The sequence below is a fragment of the Malus sylvestris genome, chromosome 4 (genome assembly GCF_916048215.2).
Source record: "Malus sylvestris chromosome 4, drMalSylv7.2, whole genome shotgun sequence".
In the NCBI taxonomy this organism is placed as follows: Eukaryota; Viridiplantae; Streptophyta; class Magnoliopsida; order Rosales; family Rosaceae; genus Malus; species Malus sylvestris.
The window spans coordinates 23,899,753-23,921,696 of NC_062263.1; the positions used below are offsets into that span (position 1 = coordinate 23,899,753).

Consider the following 21,944-nt stretch of genomic DNA (forward strand, 5'->3'; position numbering starts at 1 on the left):
TCGACATAACCCAAACCCGAATCCCTTGTACACCCACTCACATAATTTCCCAAAAAGCTCACTCTACCCCAAGAGTTTCTCACTCTCACTCTCTATTTTCTCTCCTTTGTGTTATGCTCCGGATGCTTATGCAATGCATAAATATTGCCTTCACTGATAGGCATACACCAGCAATTATGCCAACAACCAAAGACCAAAAAAATCTTAAGTTCACATGGCATATTCAACACCCTTTGATGTACCTTGCCTAGAGAGTGCAACTCTTTTCTCCATTTACCATTTAATGCATAGAAATTTTATTTGGACTGGTTCTGCGGATTCACTAGGGTTTTCGACAGTCTTTTGAGAAAAGTGTTGTGTTCCTTATAGTGAAAGGGGTGTTGGTATTCGTAATTTTGCTTCTTTAAACAAATCATTTCTTCTTAAGAAGTTTTGGGACATTTTGACCACCTTCTCTATGGCTGCAATTTTTTTTCGAGGCCGCTTTATTAATTGCTCGGGACTGCCTTGTTTGACTTGTAAATGTTCCTCCATATGGCTTAGGTTGCGCCCTCTTTTTGGGGATATTGTTTCTAGATCTCATTGGATTATTGGTACCGGTCACAAAGTTTCTTTTTGGCATGCAGTTTGGTTAACTGAGCCCATTGCGGATGCTTTGGATATTCCCATATCTATGCGAAAGTCATTGAAATCTAAAGTTTCTGATTTTATATATAATGGCCACTGGTGTCAACCTGCTTTCCTCCATAATCGGATGCACTCAATATGGAATCAATTGCTCTCTATTACTTTGCCTATGGATCCTGGAGTGGATGACCTATTGGTTTGGAATGATGCTACTGATGGTCATTTAACACTTACTAGGGCTTACGATTTTAAAAGAAGTATGTTGATGCACAAAACTGGGGCGGTCTTGGAACAACGTAAATCCGACCGTGAATCTGCACAAACGCTCAAGAACACGAAGAACACAAAGAACACAAGGATTTTATCGTGGTTCACCCCAATGTTTGGGCTACGTCCACACTATAGTTGATTCTGTTTCTCTGTAATTGTATGGATACAAGTGTTTGAGGGGAAGTCCCCCAGAGAGAGAAGAGAAGGGATAGGAGAGCCTCGGTGGTGTGAGGACTTTCTCTCAAGGCTTCTAGCCTTTGTTTTCAGCTCTAGCCCTTAGAAATGAGGACTTAAGACCTGGTTTAGAATGAGGGGGAGTCCCCTTTTATAGAATAAGGGGCTCCTCCTCTTTTACATTTGTCGTGGGCTTAATGTGTGAGGCCCAAATACGAGGCCCAAGACCCAAATACGAGGCCCAAATATATGGTACCAACAGGAGTCCCCCAAGTCTTCGGTCAATAGAGTTTGTTGGCTGGAGACTTCAAATTGAATCCATGTATGGGCCGAAGTGGCGGTTGGTCGGAGGTGGTATTTGTATACCCTGCACTGAAGCTTTGTAGGTCAAGCTTTGCAAGTGAAGCTTTGAAGCTGGAGCTCTGTAAATGAAGCTTTTGAAGCTAGAGCTTTTTCAAATGAAGCTTTTGAAGCTGATTGACATGAGTGATGCTCATGAATGTTTATGTTGATTGACATGAGTGATGCTCATGGATGTTGTCATGAGTGATGCTCATGAATGTTGACATGAGTGATGCTCATGAATGTTTATGTATGATTGATATGAGTGATGCCCATGAATGTTTATGTATGAATGACATGAGTAATGCTCATGTATAATTTGGAGTACTAGGCGTACTTTTGATCACCTAGTTGGTGGCATGAAGGAGAGTACGAGTTGTACATTTCATCACCTGGTTGGTGGCATGAATGGCTAGTTGCCAAATTAGAGTACGGGTTGTACATCTCATCACCTGGTTGGTGGCATGAATGACTAGTTGCCAAATAGAGCACGGGTTGTACATCTCATCATCTGGTTGGTGGCATGAATGGCTAGTTGCCAAATTAGAGTACGGGTTGTACATTTCATCACCTGGTTGATGGTAATAGCGGCGGGTTGCCGAATAATTTTGGAGTACTGGGCGTATTTTTGGTCACCTGGTTGGTGGTAATAGCGGCGGGTTGCCGAATAATTGTGGAGTACTGGGCGTACTTTTGATGACCTGGTTGGTGCTATTTTGGGCTTATGGGCCTTCGCCCTCTACACAACATTCCAGCCCATTTACTTTGGGCTTTGCCGTTTTTTTTTTCTTTTTACCCTCTGATGGGGTTTATACATATTACCCTCTGATGGGGTTTATACAAATGTTTCCAAAAGATAAGGAAAATAAATTACATCATTCTAATGGGGTATTTATTCCTTGTTTTTGCAGTGTTTCCATGTGCATCCCTTTTGCTTTCCTCTTTTCTGCTTTCCGAAATATTCTCCCAACAACATGATCTTTTTATTTTCTGTTCCTTTCTTTGATCTCTCCACCTCCAGACACACTCACTTGCTTTTGCTTTTACTTTTACTTTCCCTTTTCTTTCTCTTTTCCTTTTGCTTTGTCCGCCACTGCCTTTCTCTTTCAGCCTGGTTTCTGCTGTTTGAACACAAGCTGGTGTACTCCAGCTGTAAAAAATGTAAATAACGTAAAGAACGTGGCCTCCCACTCCATTTCTTTGTCTTCAGAACCCCACCTCAATGACCATTTGCTATCGTGGTCAAAGCATGTTCAGATTCACGTGTTCTGTTACTGGGCACTTCAGGTTTAAACTCCACGGGCAAACTCAAGTACTGGGCAAATTTCAGGCTCCCATTGATAATGATTTCTTATCTGAACAAGATCCATTGCAGCTAAAACCAGAAAAGATATTGATCTTTCCATTTCTCTTTTTCTTCTTGCTCTGAGACGGGGTTCTCAGCGAAGTACTCGGAGTTCCTGCCTGCTCTTTGGTTGTTTGTGCTTCTGACCACCTCTATTTTCTTCCTTTGAGCCATCAACCAAATCAGTAGAAGGCCTCTCCTCCTCGGCAGACCCAACCCCAACCCCAAGCTCAGCGCTAGATTCCTGCTGCTTCATTAACAGCTCAGCAAACGATGTCGCCGCGGAGGCTCCTCCGGCTCCGCAGACCACTGACCTCCGGTCCCGGCCTCCTGGAGTGATGGGCTCGAACGGAAACCCGCTGATTTCTGATTGTTCTACGGTGGTCGAAGCAACTGTGGGTGTGATTCCGGATGAAGTTCAAGTTGGAAATGGAAGCAAAGGTGGTGCTTCCCATCTCTCATTCGACACTTCCAGCTGCAAGTTCGCTTCTTCTTATTCTTCCTCCTCTGGTTCTTTTGGTTTGTACACGCTTTCCTTTTATATCAAAAACTGAACGACGTCTGACTGGTGAATGACTGGTTCTTCTTTCTTCAGCTCGGCAGAGCGATAATTTTGGAATCGCAGCCAATGGCGCATTCTGGCACCACCTATCTTGATGTATATCTCAATGACTAAAAAGCACATAACCCCAGAAACAAGGGAGAGAGAGTTTTTTTTTTATTATTTTATTATTTTTTATTTTTTTAAAGAGAGGGAGAGGGTGAGATCTAGAATTAGAGACATGAAAAGATGCAGTGGTAGCTGTGTTATTGAGAGAGAGATGGAAAATGGGTTTTTGGATGGTTTCTTAAAACTTCAGAGTCTGCGAAGGTTTTTTGGGTTCTTGGGTTTTTGCAGATTCACGGTGGAGGTGAAAAAATGAAAGAGAACCGACACAACTTTTTGTATCGTTTCCCACAGACGGCGCCAAATGTTGATGCACAAAACCGGGGCGGTCTTGGAACAACGTAAATCCGACCGTGAATCTGCACAAACGCTCAAGAACACGAAGAACACAAAGAACACAAGGATTTTATCGTGGTTCACCCCAATGTTTGGGCTACGTCCACACTGTAGTTGATTATGTTTCTCTGTAATTGTATGGATACAAGTGTTTGAGGGGAAGTCCCCCAGAGAGAGAAGAGAAGGGAGAGGAGAGCCTCGGTGGTGTGAGGACTCTCTCTCAAGGCTTCTAGCCTTTGTTTTCAGCTCTAGCCCTTAGAAATGAGGACTTAAGACCTGGTTTAGAATGAGGGGGAGTCCCCTTTTATAGAATAAGGGGCTCCTCCTCTTTTACATTTGTCGTGGGCTTAATGTGTGAGGCCCAAATACGAGGCCCAAGACCCAAATACGAGGCCCAAATATATGGTACCAACAAAGTATACAACCTCTGATTACTTGGGGCAATTGGGTTTGGCGTACCGTCCTTGTAATTTAATTATTTTATGGAAGTATATGCATGGTAAGCTTGTCACAGATATTCTTTTGCAAGATCGAGGATTTTCTTTGGCGTCTATATGCTCATTCTGTCGCTCGGCAATTGAAAAACCTTCTCACCTCTTTTTCGGTTGTAATTATTCTCGACAAATTTGGTCTTCATGTTTGCGTTGGTTTCAGGTGGACATAATTTTTTATGACATTTTAAGTTTTTTTTCCTATCCTCTTGACCATGGTTTTGGCTCTCAAGTTCAAGTTTTGTGGTGGGGGATGATTGGCGCGGGTTGTTATTCTATTTGGGCGGCCTGTAATGCAATGCGTTTTGAGGAATTATCTCCTCAGGTTTCCAATATTGTTCGTGATATTAAGTTGCAGCTAATTGAGATTGATTCTTTGAGCACTGGTACCATGCAAAACTTTGTGTTTGATCTTTGTATTCTTCGTGCCATTGGAGTTAAAGGTCGTTTAGCTAAAGCTCCTCGTATTCATGAGGTTCTATGGCCGCCACCTCCTATTTCTTGGATTAAAGTGAACACTGATGGTGTGGCTCGTGGTGCTCCTGGTTTAGCGGGTATTGGGGGTATTTTTCGAGATCATTTTGGCAGTTGTTTAGGCTGTTTTGCAGCTTCCATTGGAATTGCTTATTCTTTAGAAGCAGAGTTGCATGTTGTTATTCATGCTATGGATTTGGCTTGGGTTAACGGTTGGAATTACTTGTGGAACGAATGTGATTATTCTTTAGTGGTCCTTTTTCTTTCTTCTACTTCTCACAAGATTCCTTGGCGTCTACGTGATCATTGGATTAATTGCCTTGCTCTTCTCTCCTGTATGCAAGTTCGTGTCACTCATATTTTTCAAGAGGGTAATGCAGTTGCCGATTGTTTGGCTAACTTCAGTCTGGATCATTCTGGGAGCTTATATTGGGACTCTTGTCCTCCTTGTGCTACTTATGCTTACATTCATAACCTTTCTTCAAGACCTAATTTTAGATTTTTCTACTTTGGTCCTTGATGGTTACAAAAGTATTAACTTTCATTGAGGCGGTTCGTGTTGGATTTTGCGCCTACCGCCATGCTCGTGACTTTGAGTTTCATCTTGTTGTTTGTTTTCGTGGATGTTTCTTTGTTTTTCCCTTAGCAGGTTTTGGCTCCATCCCCCAGCTTGTATTGTTTTCTTTTACTTATTTAATAAATTCGGAGATAGGGGACCCGGGGGGGGGGGGTCGTTCTATCAAGGAGTTAGCCCCTTCTCATCACTTTGAGCGGGAAGAAAGTAGCCTACTTGTAGTTGACGGCATATCCTGAGGTTTGGTTCTTTCTTTTCGCCTTGTGCGGGTTTAGAGAGTAAGGTTTCTACTATTGTAGTCCGATGACCAAGCCTTATGCGTAGCTTGACTCGCCTAATCCATTATCATCCTTATTTAAAAAAAAAACATAGAAAAGAAAGCATGCACAATTGCATGCGATCCCACAATGTCAAGACCTGTATACTTCCAACTTTGCTTGTGGCAGTCACCATGTCTTCTCTTGAACGAAGACTTCCACGCCACGACCGAATGCAAACACAAGGTCTCAAATGGCTGCTGATCAATGCCTTATGCACGCATTTTGAATTCCGTTTTAACACTTTTCTAGGATGGACACTCAAACACATGACCAAGGTGTTTGGATTAAAACTTGACTTTGGGCTCAAGAGAAGAGCTGGCCCAAAAGGAAGCCTGAAGGAATAGTTGGCCAAGGCCCGGCCGAAACCCAGAAAAGCAGAAAAGGCCTCTTCTGACTTGATGCAGCTCATGAAGACCACTTGCTTACCTACCCAAGGGCCAAGTGGTATAGACTGACCAGCTACACAGCCCATAAAGTACTTTATGGTGGCATTACATGTAAAATAGCTGATGAGTCATCACCCTCAAACCGCATTCGGGCAAGGCTACTGCTCCATGAGACCAAGCCGAGTTGTCTATATAAGAAGAAAGAGAAACCAGGAATAAGGACACTCAATCAAACAAACAAATGCAAGTACAAACTCTGCTCAAAGCCAGATTTTCCTTCAAAACGAAGCTGTAGTCAGCCCAAGCCTTCATCCCTCTCGGGACAAGCCTTCATCCCTCGCGGGATAACCCTTCCTTCAAACCTTGTAATAGCTCTGCTACCCTGTTCAACCTTGCTGTAGTATCGATTCATATTTTGTAATCTCCCCATATCTCTCTCTCTCTCTCTCTCTCTCTCTAAGCTTTCAGACCATTGACAAAACTACAAAGATAGGAACCTGCAAGACGAGCAGCCTTACCTGATAAGGTTTAACCTTGCCCGACCTTCTTTGCTTTGTTTTTGTCTTTTCATTCATTAAGCCTAGCAATATGTTGTATACTTCCAGTTATATGCAAGTTATTTCTAGCAAGATGACCATTAAAAGGCTTTCTCAGTACTTGGATCTGATTTGAATATATCTTCAATGTTCAAACCAGATCCAAGTCCTAAGCCCTCGGGCATGCAAATCTGATCTGTTAAAAGTCCTTGGCCTCAAGGCATAAAAAAGAACTTTATGTGGACTTAACCCATCCACGACAGTCCTTGATAAACGAGGAGTCTGAAGTTACTTGGGGCGTAAGTAATCAACCTACCTCTTAGTTTTGTTTCTATTATATTATGACTATCATTGAACGCTTAAGCATGGAATGGATTCTGATAGGAAGCCTCAAGGCCTACACCTAAGGCCCCACGAAGGCACCTATTTGGGTTCATTCCGTTCTGCGGTCTAGAACGTTTGAGTATAAAAATGAACTCTAATGGGAAGTCTCAAGGCCTACACCTAAGGCCCCACAAAGGCACCTATTTGGGTTCATTCTACCTCTCGGACTCGGGTAATCAGAAGTATAATAGTTATAAGACTCCTGCAATCACGAGAACAAATATGATGTGTTCGAGCACCGGTTTAGTTTGATAGGAAGCCTCAAGGCCTATACCTAAGGCCCCACAAAGGCACATGTTATATCTAACACGGTTTCTCGGGTATATACATATTTACAACTAAAACTCAACATCCATTTTACATCTACCATGCTAAAGATGGCAGTGGCACGCCTGAGCACCTAAAAGTTAACCTTGATTGTGAGCCTCAAGGCCTACACCTAAGGCCCCACAAAGGCACATTTCAAAGTTAACTCTGTCCTTCTCTTTCAGCCTTGCCCGACGAGCCTTGCCCGACGAGACTTGCCCAACAAAGCCCGACAGTGAAGCAGAAGCCCGACAGCAGCCCTCAACCGGCGCCAACCTCCCGGGGAGCTGTGTGCTCGTCGTCCAGGAAGCCTCCCCGACGGAAATTCCTGACGCGAACACAAGGAAAAGGGGTTATTGTGTTGTTTGAATTTGTGATGCATTTTTAGTTTGCTTTCTTTCAATATCGAAATCAGTCGAGATTAAGAGTCAACAAGGAAATGGAAATACAATACGAAATCAGTATTGAATCAAATAATTTTAATTAGTTATGCTTCTTTTGTTTGTTCAGCCTTGTTTTGGCTTTGGTTTGTGAAAAAATTAACTCTTTGCTTTTGTGTGTTTGTACTCCTCTGTTTGTTTGAAAACATAAACGTTTACTCAGTTTTGTCTTTGATTTTACATGTTTGTTCTGTTTTTCATGCACTGGTCAAGTTCTGCTTATATGTTATCACCCAATTTTCTTTGATTGAGAAAGATATGGAAAGACTGCTCCTCCTCAGTTTCCTTCAGCTTCTGTAAAAAAATAGTACATCTTGGTGATTGTTCATCAAACTTGAATTAATTAGACTTGCTTTTGCTTCCTCTAAATTGATGACCGTTTCTGGTTTCTGGCCACAAATTAACCGGATCACACCTGTGCCAACGTTGAAATGAATGCGTGTACATATATAAATGTCTACAATTTACATAGTACTGTATGAGAGAATGTTGAGCTTTGGAGAGAAAACGGTCTAATGCTCAATCCTAAACAATCTGTAATATACTGGAATGAATAAGATACCATTCTTCGCTTCACGATTGCCATTTTCTCAAGTGATGATGTTCCTTTCATGTCTAAGCAACGAATCAAAAGGGTTAGGATTGCGCATGCTGGAAAAGAAAAAGCAACATTCTTTTCCTTTTTTTCTTATATTTTCAAGTTGAAGCTTGAATGTTCTTGGTTCATGATTTCCTCGACATCTTCTCAAAGTGAGTTGAAGCGCCTGAAATATAGGTTTAAAAATTTTGACCCAAAACTACACGGAAAATTTCTAGTACTTAAAAATTAAAAGAGTTGGAGGGGCCTGCTGTCCAGGCCGGCCTTGCAATAGCACTTCAAAGTCAAGCCGGCAACAAGAACAAATAGTTAATCTTCAAAAAGCTTTAGAAGGAGGCCTTTTTATTTCCAATTCAACGACAATGTGTGTTAAACCATTCATCGATCACTTCCTCTGATCAATTCAAGCAATGGCTCCTGGCCAACGCTTCAAATCATAGACCTAGCTCACAACAATTTGAGTGGTGAAATGCCGAGAAGATCTTTGACAACATGGCTGGCAATGAGGGCTGATGATTCTCTTGCCAAGGTCAAACTCCTTGAATTTTCACATGAAATAGGAAGAGGCGGAATTGTTTTTCTTTTGGGGATGGTATAACGGTTACCTTGATTGATTTCTCATGCAACAATTTCAGTGGACCCATACCTAAGGAGAGTTTAAGTGTTTAAGTCGCTATATTTACTTAACTTGTCTTGTAATTCTTTCACAGGCAAACTCCCATCATCATTTGGCAACATGCATCAACTCGAGTCGTTAGACCTCTCACAGAACAAGATAAGTGGGCAAATTCTATCACTGTTGGCAAAGCTTACTTTCCATGAATTCTTGAATCTCTCAAATAATCAATTTGTCTGCAGGATCCCAAGTAGTACTCAGATTTCAACATTTCCAAAAGCCTCGTTTACAGGTAACAAAGGACTAGGGGGCCTCCTTTGTCTGCTGACAAGAAAGAAGGATTGTCACCGTCACCACAATCAAACGGAAGCCATTCGAATTCCGGTCACAAGATTGGTAGGGATCTTATTAGTGTTGAAATTGGATTTACATTTGGCTAAGGAGTTGCGATTATTTATCTTTAAGCTACGTGCAAAACTAATCTAAATTCTAGCTTAGTTTGGCTTAAAGTTGTGTTTTTCTTTAAATTCTTTTTTTGGGACTAAGCAAGTGCATGATGCAACGCAAATATCAATAAAATGAAAATCCATCAATTTTACATGGAAAGCTTTAGATTATGTACTTGCCAAATGCATGTAGTTTTTTCTTCAAATATGAAAAAACTAATGCCATGTTATGTCTGCTATACAATTTCCTCTTCCAGCCTTGGAAAATCAACATTCAGAATCATTTAATGGGAACCTGAAGAGCACGGGGGTAGTGTGAATGTGACTGTCATCTACGTACATGTTCCACTTGGCTGTGCTGGTGTTTGTAGGGGCGAAATTTCTCGCTCTCTTCCCCACTTCCTTTTTTCTTTGATCACCTTAATTAGTCCGGCAGATGTGGAAAGACTTCAAAGTCAAAGTAACGCACAAGTCTTCTGGAGCTATAGCTATCTGCAATTTTCAGTCTCAATCAAAATTGGAGACAGATAAATGAAGAAGCAAGAGAAATCGAGACAATAAAGATTGTAATCAACAACTGCGGTGCACAATCGTGCCTTATACCTGTGAGGATGTGAAAGTAAAAAAGTCTCACATTGGTGAAAGAAAAAACCTTGCACAATCTTGCCTTATGTCTGCAATTTTTAATCTCAATCAAAATTAGTAAGGTCTCTAAATAACTTATAATAAGGTGACAAGTGTAAAATAAATAAATTATTAGTTAAAAGACACATAGTTGGTTCGGTTTAGTTCTAATCGGTTTCAAAAGTATCAAAATCAAACCAAATTAAAAGTAAACGGTTTGGTTCCCATTTTAAATTGTTTGACCTTTTTCTTGGTCAGAACCAAACCAAATCGACCAATATGGTTCATATCGGTCACTTCAGTTAGTTGGATGTCCACTCCTAACCAAAATATATAGAAAAAGAAGAAAAAAATTTAGGCTTATTTTTAGCTATACCCCCTGAAACTTCGTTTTGGTTTCACTTTACTCTCTGTAACTCAAAAGCCACCATTTTACTCTCTGAAACTCAATATTTGTTCCACTTTGACTTGTGGACTCTCTCTTCTCCATAAAACTTATGATCGCCTCTACAAACATATGTGGGACACAACACCTAATAAGACTATGCCACATAGTGCAATAAATTTGATTATAAATCTCCATTATGCATTAAAATTAAAAAATTAGTGAATATTAAGTTTAAAAGAAATTGAAAAGATGAAAAAATATAAAAAATAAATTGATTAGCTTGACGCACTCAAATCAAACCCACATAAGAAATTAACATATCTGAGGTAATGTGGAGCGAATTTTTAGTTTTGTAGAGACGACTTTCAAGTTTCAGAAGGTAAAATTGGATCAAAACCAAGTTCTAAGGGGCACAGTGGAGCGAAGTTTGAGTTTCAATAAGTAAAGTAACAACTTTTGAGTTACAAGGAGTAAAGTGAGATTAAAATCTAGTTTCAAGGAGCATAGCTAAACATAAGCCAAAAATTTATATTGGAATATTTAGAGAACGAACATGTATTAAATGCAAATAATCTAGAAGGCCGTATTAGAAAAATCAGATAATGTAGTAGAATTCTTATAAGAGAAAATTATAAGGACATTACAAATTCAAAAAGAAAACTCTTAAGACGAAGAAAGATTTTTGCAGCTTTTTGGGGTCTGTTGGTTTTTCCTGTTCTCGTGGGGAAGGAGGGATTGGCTCATCTAACTAGTCCTAGCAAAGAGCGGAATGCCCCATCTATTCTAGCAAACCAAGGGAGACACAAGCATCAAGAACCAGGGGGATTTTGCCAATTCCGATTAACTTGTGAAAACAGGGAAAACCATACTTGAAACTAGGCCTGGCAATTCCTGACTTGACCCGATAACCAAACACGACACGATACGAAATTAACAGGTGTTCGGGTCGACACGATAACGAATCGGGTCGTTATCGGGTAATCCGATAAGCACATGTTAAGATAACGGGTGGGTTCGGGTATACATGTGGGTAACGCGATACACGATAAGCAAAATATTAATTTTATAATTTTATAACCCTAAAAAATACTATAATAATTATATATATATATAATTAAATATTAAAAATTGGTGACCATTGGATCGGTTTAAATATACATGATATCATTCAATTTTTTAAGTGTTATATGTACAAAATAAATAAATTTAAATCTACTTAATAAATATATATATATATACACCATTGAACTTGATGGGATACGAATTCTACGAAACTAATTTCAACGATCCAACCATCAAACTTGTTTGTATATGCTTCGAGATCGCATCAGCAAAAAATTGCAAAAAACAAACATTCAAAGATCAAGTAAAGGGACAAAACGTTTCGACGATTATCAACGAAAAATCACGATTTAACGGTTATTTTAACTCTGATTTTGATGATTTTTTACAGCCACACTCCTTGACCCTATACGAATACAATGAATGAACTCGATCTTCAATTTAAAATATTTACATTAGTGGATATCACAAAATCTTATGTTATACTTAATGGAAGTTTGAACAAACTCTTAAGTGTTAGTTAATCTATTATTTTGATGGGATACGCATTCTACGAAACTAGTTTCAACGATCAAACCGTCAAACATGTTTGTGTATATGACACACCCCGTCCCGAAGGAGGGCGTGCTGGAGCGGGCCCGGGAAGTGATCCGCCCCGGGCCGGGATGTGACAGTATACTTCAAGATCGTACACGCCAAAAATTGTAGAAAACAAACATTCAGAGATCAAGTAACGGGACAAAACTTTTCGATGGTTATCAACAAAAAAATCACGATTTAACGGTTATTTTAACTCCGATTTTGATGATTTTTTACAGCTACACTCCTTGACCCTATATGAATACAATGAAGGAACTTGATCTTCAATTTAAAATATTGACACTAGTGGATACCACAAAATCTTATGTTATATTTAATGAAAGTATAAATAAACTCTAAGTGTTAGTGAATCTATCGTTTTGATGAGATACGCATTCTACGAAATTAATTTCAACGATCCAACCGTCAAACTTGTTTGTGTATGCTTCAAGATCGCATACGCTAAAAATTGCAAAAAATAAACATTCAGAGATCAAGTTACAGGACAAAACTTTTTGACGGTTATCAACGAAAAATCATGATTTAACGGTTATTTTAACTCCGATTTTGTTGATTTTTTACAGCTACACTCCTTGACCCTATACGAATGCAATGAATGAACTTGATCTTCAATTTAAAATATTTACACTAGTGGATGCCACAAAATCTTATGTTATACTTAATAAAAGTATGAATAAACTTTTAAGTGTTAGTGAATCTATTGTTTTGATGGAATACGCATTCTACAAAACTAGTTTCAACGATCCAACCGTCAAACATGTTTGTATATACTTCGAGATCGCATACACAAAAAATTGCAGAAAAAAACATTCAGATTAAGTAACGGGACAAAACTTTTTGACGGTTATCAACAAAAAATCACGATTTAACGGTTATTTTAACTCCAATTTTGATGATTTTTTACAGCTACACTCCTTGACCCTATATGAATACAATGAATGAACTCGATCTTCAATTTAAAATATTCACACTAGTAGATACCATAAAATCTTATGTTATACTTAATGAAAATATGAATAAACTCTTAAGTGTTAGTGAATCTATTGTTTTGATGGGATATGCATTCTACGAAACTAGTTTCAACTATCCAACCGTCAAACATGTTTGTATATACTTCGAGATCGCATACGCCAAAAATTGCAAAAAATAAACATTCAGAGATCAAGTAACGGGACAAAACTTTTCGACGATTATCAACGAAAAATCACGATTTAACGGTTATTTTAACCTCGATTTTGATGATTTTTTTACAGCTACACTTCTTAACCCTATATGAATACAATGAATAAATTTGATCTTCAATTTTAAAATATTTACACTAGTGGATACCACAAAATCTTATGTTATACTTAATGAAAGTATAAATAAACTCTATGTGTTAGTGAATCTATTGTTTTGATGGGATACGCTTTCCACGAAACTAATTTCAACGATCCAATCGTCAAACTTGTTTGTATATGCTTCAAGATCGTATACACCAAAAATCGCAAAAAACAAACATTCAGAGATCAAGTAACGGGACAAAACTTTTTTACGGTTATCAAATAAAATCACGATTTAACGGTTATTTTAACTCCGATTTTGATGTTTTTTACAGCTATACTCCTTGACCCAATATGAATACAATGAATGAATTCGATCTTCAATTTAAAATATTTACACTAGTGGATACCACAAAATCTTATGTCATGATGATCGATGAAAATTGAGGATTTTGTAAAAGGAATAACATGGAAGCTTTGAGTTCCATTGGCAATGTTTAAACTTTTGAGAAAGGCTTCACAACCTTGAAAACAAAAAAATCTTTCATTTTGGATATCCTTGCACATTTAATATTTTGTAATAGACTAGTAGTGCATGAATGTTTGTTTATTAGGCTCTTATTTTCGAGTGTAGATGTATTACTTAAACGACAAATGTGTTTTAATGTTTTGAAGTAATATTTATGTGGCAATGTGTGATATGTGCAAATTTAAGAAAAAAAATATTTTTCTTAACGGGTCATAACGGGTCGGGTCACTTTACCCGTTGGGTAAAGTGACCCGACCTGTTAAGGACCCGTTAAGATAACGGGTGTGACACGACACGACCCGTTAAGATAACGGGTGTGACACGACACGACCCGTTAAGATAACAAGTGTTACACGAACACGACAGACACGACTCGTTTGCCAAGCCTACTTGAAACATTTATTACTGTGTGACCATAATTAAAGTGAAATACAAGTTTTTTTTATATTAAAAACATAATTATATAGAATTTCTCTTACTACATGAAATCTACATTTTGGCTAAATCCATTAGGATCATCAGAACGCATTGAGACATTTATCTTCATTTTTTTACAAAGATACAATGGTAACATATTTAAGGGTAGCCTACCTGGTTTCCTAACAAGCTTAGTAACATGTATAGATATTTTAAATGAATTTGCTCAAAATCGCAAGGAGGGAGGTGCGATTTGTGATGCTTATATACGCTATGAATTATGTCCAATTCCCACGAATTACAGAGATTTCATAGTGCATTTTAAGTATTTACAAATCTCAGATTTTTTCCCATAATTTTGAAGAATTTCACTCATCAAAATCCATAACTGTAGACAAACCAATCAAGACTTCAAAAATCAATGTCAACCCATAGAAGCAATCTCACAATTCCACAACGTTATGAATAAATCCGATAATATCAATTAGTATCTCTCATGTTACAAATTTCGACTTGCTATGTATAAACTTAGAGGCTTTTTCTAAATTTGTGATTAGGGTTTGGTCAAGGGACTTCCCTACACTCACGATGCAATAATATATTGCTACTAATAAAATTATTTAGGCTAAATAGCCAAAATGGTCATTGAGATTTGCATAACTCATCACTTTAGTCCCTGAGATTCCAAATCAATAAAAGTGGTCCCTGAGATTGTCCACCATCCATCATTTTGGTTATTCCGTTAAAAACTCCGTTAAGTGTCCCAGAGCTCTTGGCCGGAAGTTTGGGCAATTTTCAAAACTTCGTAACTCAATCGTTTCTTAACCAAATTCGACCCTTAATATATCAAAATGAAGATAGGAAAGTTTAGAATAAGATTATTCCTATTTGGAAGCCCAATGGTTGCCGTAAATGGCTGGAAAATATCCATCATCTTGGTTTCAAGTTAGCCACTTTCGAGCTGTTTTCCAGCCAAACCACAGCGATTTAGCTGTCTAAAAAGGTACCATTCTCTTTATATCATCGAGAAGTATGATTTTAGTTTTTAAATCACTTGATTTTGTCGAGTATTGAAGAAGTTATGAGCGTTTAAAGTTTACCCAGTTTTCGGCGAGTTTTCCTGTTTTCACTCGGACCGGTCAAATTTGAGGCTATTTTCCGGCCATCTCCGGCAATAATTAGGCTTCCAAATAGGTATAATCTTATTCTACACTTTCCTATCTTCATTTTGATATATTATGAGTCAAATTTGGTTAAGAAACGATTGAGTTACAAAGCTTTGAAAATTGCCCAAACTTCCGGCCAAGAGCTCCGGGACACTTAACGGAGTTTTTAACGGAATGACCAAAATGATGGATGGTGGACAATCTTAGGGACCACTTTTATTGATTTGAAATCTCAGGGACCAAAGTGATGAGTTATGCAAATCTCAGGAACCATTTTGGCTAGTTAGCCAATTATTTAACTGAACATAATAAATTATACACACTTTTTGTCTCTCTAGACTCTTATTTAATCGTTTTCTTTGATTTTACAAGAATTATTTAATTCAATGATCTAAAATAAAGAGGCATATGTCTAAGAGATAAAAAAATGTGTGGGATTTTCATTTTCGTATTTGCTAATGAATGCAAAAAGAAAAAGAGAAAAAACAAGAAAAAAAACTAAGAGTCTGTTTGGTACTCTACTTGAATCAAACTTTTTAAACTCAAAAACAATTTTCAAGTTTTAGGCCTTAAAAACTTGTTTGGTAGGACTATTTTCAAAAACTGAACTCAAAACTAACTCAAAAATATAGTCTATTCTCTAAAAACATAAAAAGTGAGCTTTTAAACTTAAAACTCTCTCATTTCTTTTTTCTCCCTCCTCTCCTCTCACTCCAAACCTATCTCTCTGTTTTCTTCTTTCTCTCTTTTTTTTTTTACCTTTTTCGTCTCTCCTCTAATCCACTTTCTTCATTTTCTCGGTTCTTTCTCTCCTCATCTTCCTCTCTATCTCGTCCAATCCTCTCTCTTCTTTCTCTTTCCTTGAATCATCTCTTATTTTCTTTCCTCCTCTCTCCTCTTTCTCCCTCTCCTGTGACCCTCTCTTTTTAGATTTATTTGTCTAGTTTAAGTCTTAAGATTTAAAAATTTTAAATCACAAACCAATCAAGTTTTTGAGTCTTAAAGAAAATTGTTTTCAAGAAATGTTTTTAAGAAATGTTTTGAGAAATGATAAAAAATTTCATTTAGGATACCAAACAGACTCTAAGTCTTCAAAGTCTATAAATCAACAAGTCAACCAAGCAATATTGCAATTCCACAGTGTGACTTATCTCATCTACCCCAGCCTTACGCTACATTAATGGCCCAAAGAATTTATTGGCAACCCCAAAGAGCACGTAGTCAAGCCACCAAAACCTTACACCTTTTTTTCATTTTGCTGGCCAATGGCCATTTAACGGGAAGGATGAGGATCGCCTCACATTTTATCCGTTCATTGTATATTGAGAGGTCATTTATCGTTAGGTACGGTTTGTGTTTAATTTTAAAATAATTTATGGCCGCACGATACACGATGAACGGATAAGATGTAAGAATCCCTAGGATCCTCACAATGTTATAACAATTACCATAAAAGGTTCAAGGATGGATATGGTTAAGATTCTATTTTGGGACTAAGCAAGTGCATGATGCAATGCAAATATCAATAAAATGAAAATCCATCAATTTGAACAGAAGCTTCATAACAATATGATCCTAAGCTACATGGAAAGCTTTAGATTATGTACTTGCCGCATGCATGTAGTTTTTTCTTCAAATATGAAAAAATTAATGCTATGTTATGTCTGCTATACCATTACCTCTTCCAGCCTTGGAAAATCGACATTCAAAGCAGGGGTGGATTTACTAAGGGATCAGGGTGGTCTTGGGACCACCCGGAAGCTCAGATAAATGGCTGTGAGAACCTCCTAGGACCACCCAAGTCTGCTCTGTGCAAAACTGCAGGAGGAAGAAGAAAGGTTTTTTTTTTAAATGACTTCGCCAAAACGACGTCGTTTTGAGCCAAGTCATTAAAATTTTTTTTAAACCCACATGATAGCACTCACCATCTTTTATTAAAAAGTCAAACAATTTGAAATTTAATAAAAGCCCATGGCTTTTCATTAGTCTGCTTTCAATCAAATTCAACTTTATCAAATATAATATACCTAATTGCCTGCCAATCCTATTCCTCACACCACCCAAGCCAGTGAAGGGCATCAACAACAATTGCAGAATTTCTGCAAGTTTTCTAGTTTAGTTTAGTGTTAGTTCATACTTATTTTTAGTATTAGTTCATACATATTTATTGTTAATTTGTTAGGATTTTTAGTTTTAGTTTTTTATTTTATTTTTTAAGAACACTAATTAAGAACAAAAGGCTAAACAGTGAATACATATATGTAAGGGTCTTTGATAATGGTTTTTGGTAAGGGTTTTTGATAAAAAGTCAAACAATCACACACTATCACGTTTTAAACTAAGTTCAGCCTTATACATTGTTAATTTCTTAGGATTTTTTCATATCTATTTTAGTGTTAGTTCATACATATTTATTGTTCATTCGTTAGGATTTCCTGATATTACTTGAATTGTGTTACAGTGTTTTTTTTTTTTTGTCGAAGATTGTGTTACAATGTTAGTTCATACATATTTTTTGTCAAAGTTGTAACTTGCCATTTATTTTTCAATGTTATTTTCGTTTTTTTTTTTTGAAACTTTTATTTAGAAACACCCTATGTTAAAATCCTGGACCCACCACTGATTCAAAGTCATTTAATGGGAACCTGAGAGCACGGGGGTAGTGTGAATGTGACTGTCATCTACGCTCATCTTCCACTTGGCTATGCTGGTGTTTGTAGGGGCGAAATTTCTTGCTCTCTTCCCCACCCTTTTTTTTTCTTTGAGCACGTTAATTAGTCAGGCAGATGTGGTAAGACTTCAAAGCCATGTAACGCACAAGTCTTCTGGAGCTGTAGCTATCTACAATTTTCAGTCTCAATCATAATTATAGACAGATAAATGAAGAAACAAGAGAAATCGAGACAATGAAGATTGTAATCAACAGCTGTGGGGCACAATTGTGCCTTATACATACGAGAATGTGAAGGGAAAAGAGTCTCATATCGATGAAAGGAGAATCCTTGCAAAATCATGCTTTATATGTGCAATTTTCAGTCCCAATCAAAATTATTAAGGTCTCTAAATAACCTATAATAAATTGACATGTGTAAAATAAATAAATTAATAATTAAAAGATACATGGTCGGTTCGGTTTAATTTTGGTCAGTTTCAAAAGTATCAAAACCGAACCAAATTAAAAGTAACTCGGTGTGGTTCCCATTTTAAAATTGTTTGACCTTTTTCTAGGTCAAAACCAAACCAAATTGTCCAATATGGTTCAGATTGGCCACTTCGGTCAGTAGATGTCCACTCCTATCCAAAATAAATAGAAAAAGAAGAAAATAATTTAGGCTTATTTTTAGTTACATTCCCTGAAACTCCGTTTTGGTTTCACTTTACTCTCTTAAACTCAAAATTCATTCAACTTTGACTTGTGAACTCTCTCTTCTTCCTAAAACTTATAGGTCGCCTCTACAAACATATGTAGGACCCAACACTCAATAAGACTATGCCACATGGTGCAATAAATTTGATTATAAATCTCTATTATGCATTAACATTCAACAATCCGTAAATATTAAGTTTAAAAGAAATTGAAGCGATGAAAAAAAAATTAGAAATTGGTTTGCTTGACGCACCCAAATCAAGCCCACACAAAAAACTAACAGATCTAAGGTAATGTGGAGCGAGCTTTAAGTTTTATAGAGATGACTTTAGTTTCATGGGGCTAAATGGGATCAAAATAGAGTTTCATGGGGCTAAATGGGCTAAATGGGACTTTAGTGGAGTGAAGCTTGAGTTTCAAGGAGTAAAGTGTCAACTTTAGAGTTACAGAGAGCAGAATGAGATTAAAATCGAGTTTCAGGAAGTGTAGCTAAAAATAAGCCAATAATTTATATGAGAATATTTAGAGTACGAACACGTAGTAAATGCAAATGATCTAGAATGCCATATTAGATTTTTTATTAGAAAAATTAGATAATGTAGTAGAATTCTTATAAGAGAAAATTATAAAGACATTACAAATTTAAAAAGAAAACTCTTAAGACTAGGAAAGATTTTTGCAGCTTTTTTCATACGTACCAGTGTTCGTGGTCTGTTGGTTTTTTTTGTTCTCGTGGGGGAAGGCGGGATTGGCGTATCTAACTAGTCCTACCAAAGAGTGGTAATGCCCCATCTATTCTAGCAAACCAAGGGAGACCCAAGCATCAAGAACAAGAGGGGATCTTGCCGATTCTTATTCAACCATAGGCGTTGCCCCATATTCATATTCAACCGAACTTGAAGTGAAATACAAGCTTTTTTTTATTATATATATTTTATTTATTAAAAACATAATTATATAGAATTTTTCTTACGATATGAAATCTACATTTTGGCTAAATTCGTTAGGATCATCAGAAGGAATTGAGATTTTTATCTCCATTTTTTACAAAAATACCATTGGTACAGTATTTAAGGGTAGTCTACCTGGTTTCTAACAAGCGTAGTAACGTGTATAGATATTTTAAATGAATTTGCTCAAAATCGTACGAAGAGAGTTGAGATTTGTGATGCTTAAAATACACTATGAATTTTGTTCAATTCCCTTGAATTAGAGAGACTTCATAGTACATTTTAAGTATTTGCAAATCTCACATTTGTCCCCATGATTTTGAAGAATTTCACTCATCAAAATCCATAACTTTAGACAAACCAATCAAGACTTCAAAAATCAACGTCAATCCCTACAAGCAATCTCACAATTCCTTATGAATAAATCCAATAATATCAATTAGTATCTCTCATGTGTTACAAATTTCGACTTCCTATGTATAAACTTAGAGGCTTTTTCTAAATTTATGATTAGGGTTTGGCAAATTTATGATTAGGGTTTGGTCAAGAGACTTCCTTACACTCACGATAATATATTGCTACTAATAAAATTATTTAACTGAACATGTTGCAGTCATATTTAGAATAGGAATGTGATTGTGTAAATCCTAGGAGATATGAGAAAGTATCTTATATTCCTATTAGGATTAGATTACCTATTAAATGTTGTAATTCTAAAGGGAAAGGTTTTTACCTATCCTACTACTATAAATAAAGGCACAATGGGGTGAATCAAACACACCTCACAATTAAATCAATCTCTCTTCACTCTAATTGTGGCTGGCCCCCTCTCTCCCTCTCTAAACCCTAGATCGCTCAATCAAATAGCCCTACAACACATTATCAACACGCTCTTACCAGAAGCTGAGGAATTGATGCATCGTAGGAGGAGGCTATCATCCACCAAATTCAAAGGCTTATTTGTTTTCTACTAATCAGGTACGCTTAAAATAAAAAAAGATATTTGAAATGTCCACGAAGCATGAAAACATTCCCCATGATGCATGAACCCCTCTATACTTATATTTTTCCTTTCGATATATATATATATTGTATATGTTCATATATTTGTCAATATATATATTTGTTTCATGCATCGCACAAGTAAATTGTTATGCGGAATTTCTGAGTCAATGTATAAAATTAAATTAGAAGCATATTTAGGGTTTCCTAAACCCTAGGGGATTTTGAAAACTATATGGGAATTGGACATGGTGCGGCACACCACCGCGCCATCACTGTGCATACAGACACTAGGCTTCGGCCTGGGGTAAATCTGGTGGGCCTGAAGCCCTTCTCCCATTTACACTATGGCCTGCAGCCATCCAATCCAGCCTATATTGGATGGGCCCTATTCCTTGCACGCTGTAACCTTTAAGGTTGCTGGGTTTTATGTTGCCAGGCCCGCAGCCTGCACCTCGGCCCACAACAACTGAAGCCAGCCATGCGGCTGGGTTTCTTGCGCCAAGGACCACAACCCTAGTTTTTCTTGGGTCTCTCTGTGTGCTAGCCCACAAGCCAGCGTAAACTGGGCTTGTCCACGTGCCACCCCACCCAGGCCCGTGGCCTGCAGCCACCATGGGCTGCTTTCCTGCAGCCAATCCGAGGCCCTTTTGGGCCATGCCTTCTTCTCAAGGCACCCACCCCGTGCCCTTTACCCACGGCACCAAGTCCAAATTATTTTGGGGCTATATTTTTTCGATCCAATAATATTATTTTAATATTATTTAGCTTCTACAATCGACCCTGTATGGCCCGATTTATTGAATTAATTAAAAGTGACCTACAATCCATTAATCTGATAATGAATCCAAAATTATTAACCTGAAGATCACTTTTGGACATTAACGATTCAATAATTTATTTTTATACTTTGAACCGTCACATACTTTCGTAGTAACGAAGCTCTCACACTTGAGTTCCCGAAGAACCTCAAATCCACTATATTCAAATTAGTATATTGCATTATGTGTTTCTTGTAGGAACCTCTCATCATGAACTAATTGTTCATCAAACTAAATTGAACCTGTAGTTTCAAATTTAGTGCATTTGAAACTCGAAGTTTTCATTCAAAACATACCACATGAAACCTGTAGTTTTCATGCATAAATTAAACCAATACATGTCTTTAGAACTTGTATGTTCTACGATATATGTCTATGGCTTACCATATGACTACTCAAGTTTTTCCCTTTGTTTTAGGGACAT

General features: G+C 37.5%; 1 protein-coding gene and 1 long non-coding RNA gene across 2 annotated transcripts in view; one reads left to right on the forward strand and one right to left on the reverse strand.

Annotated features, from left to right (window-relative positions):
- Positions 1-21,944, reverse strand: part of LOC126618598 (transcription factor bHLH140) — a 65,493-nt gene that overhangs the window by 11,774 nt on the left and 31,775 nt on the right. The gene's annotated exons all lie outside the window — the stretch shown is intronic.
- Positions 8,545-10,120, forward strand: LOC126618624 (uncharacterized). The gene is made up of 3 exons (XR_007621779.1): positions 8,545-8,799; positions 8,981-9,282; positions 9,590-10,120. It is a non-coding gene; the product is annotated as an uncharacterized LOC126618624 (long non-coding RNA).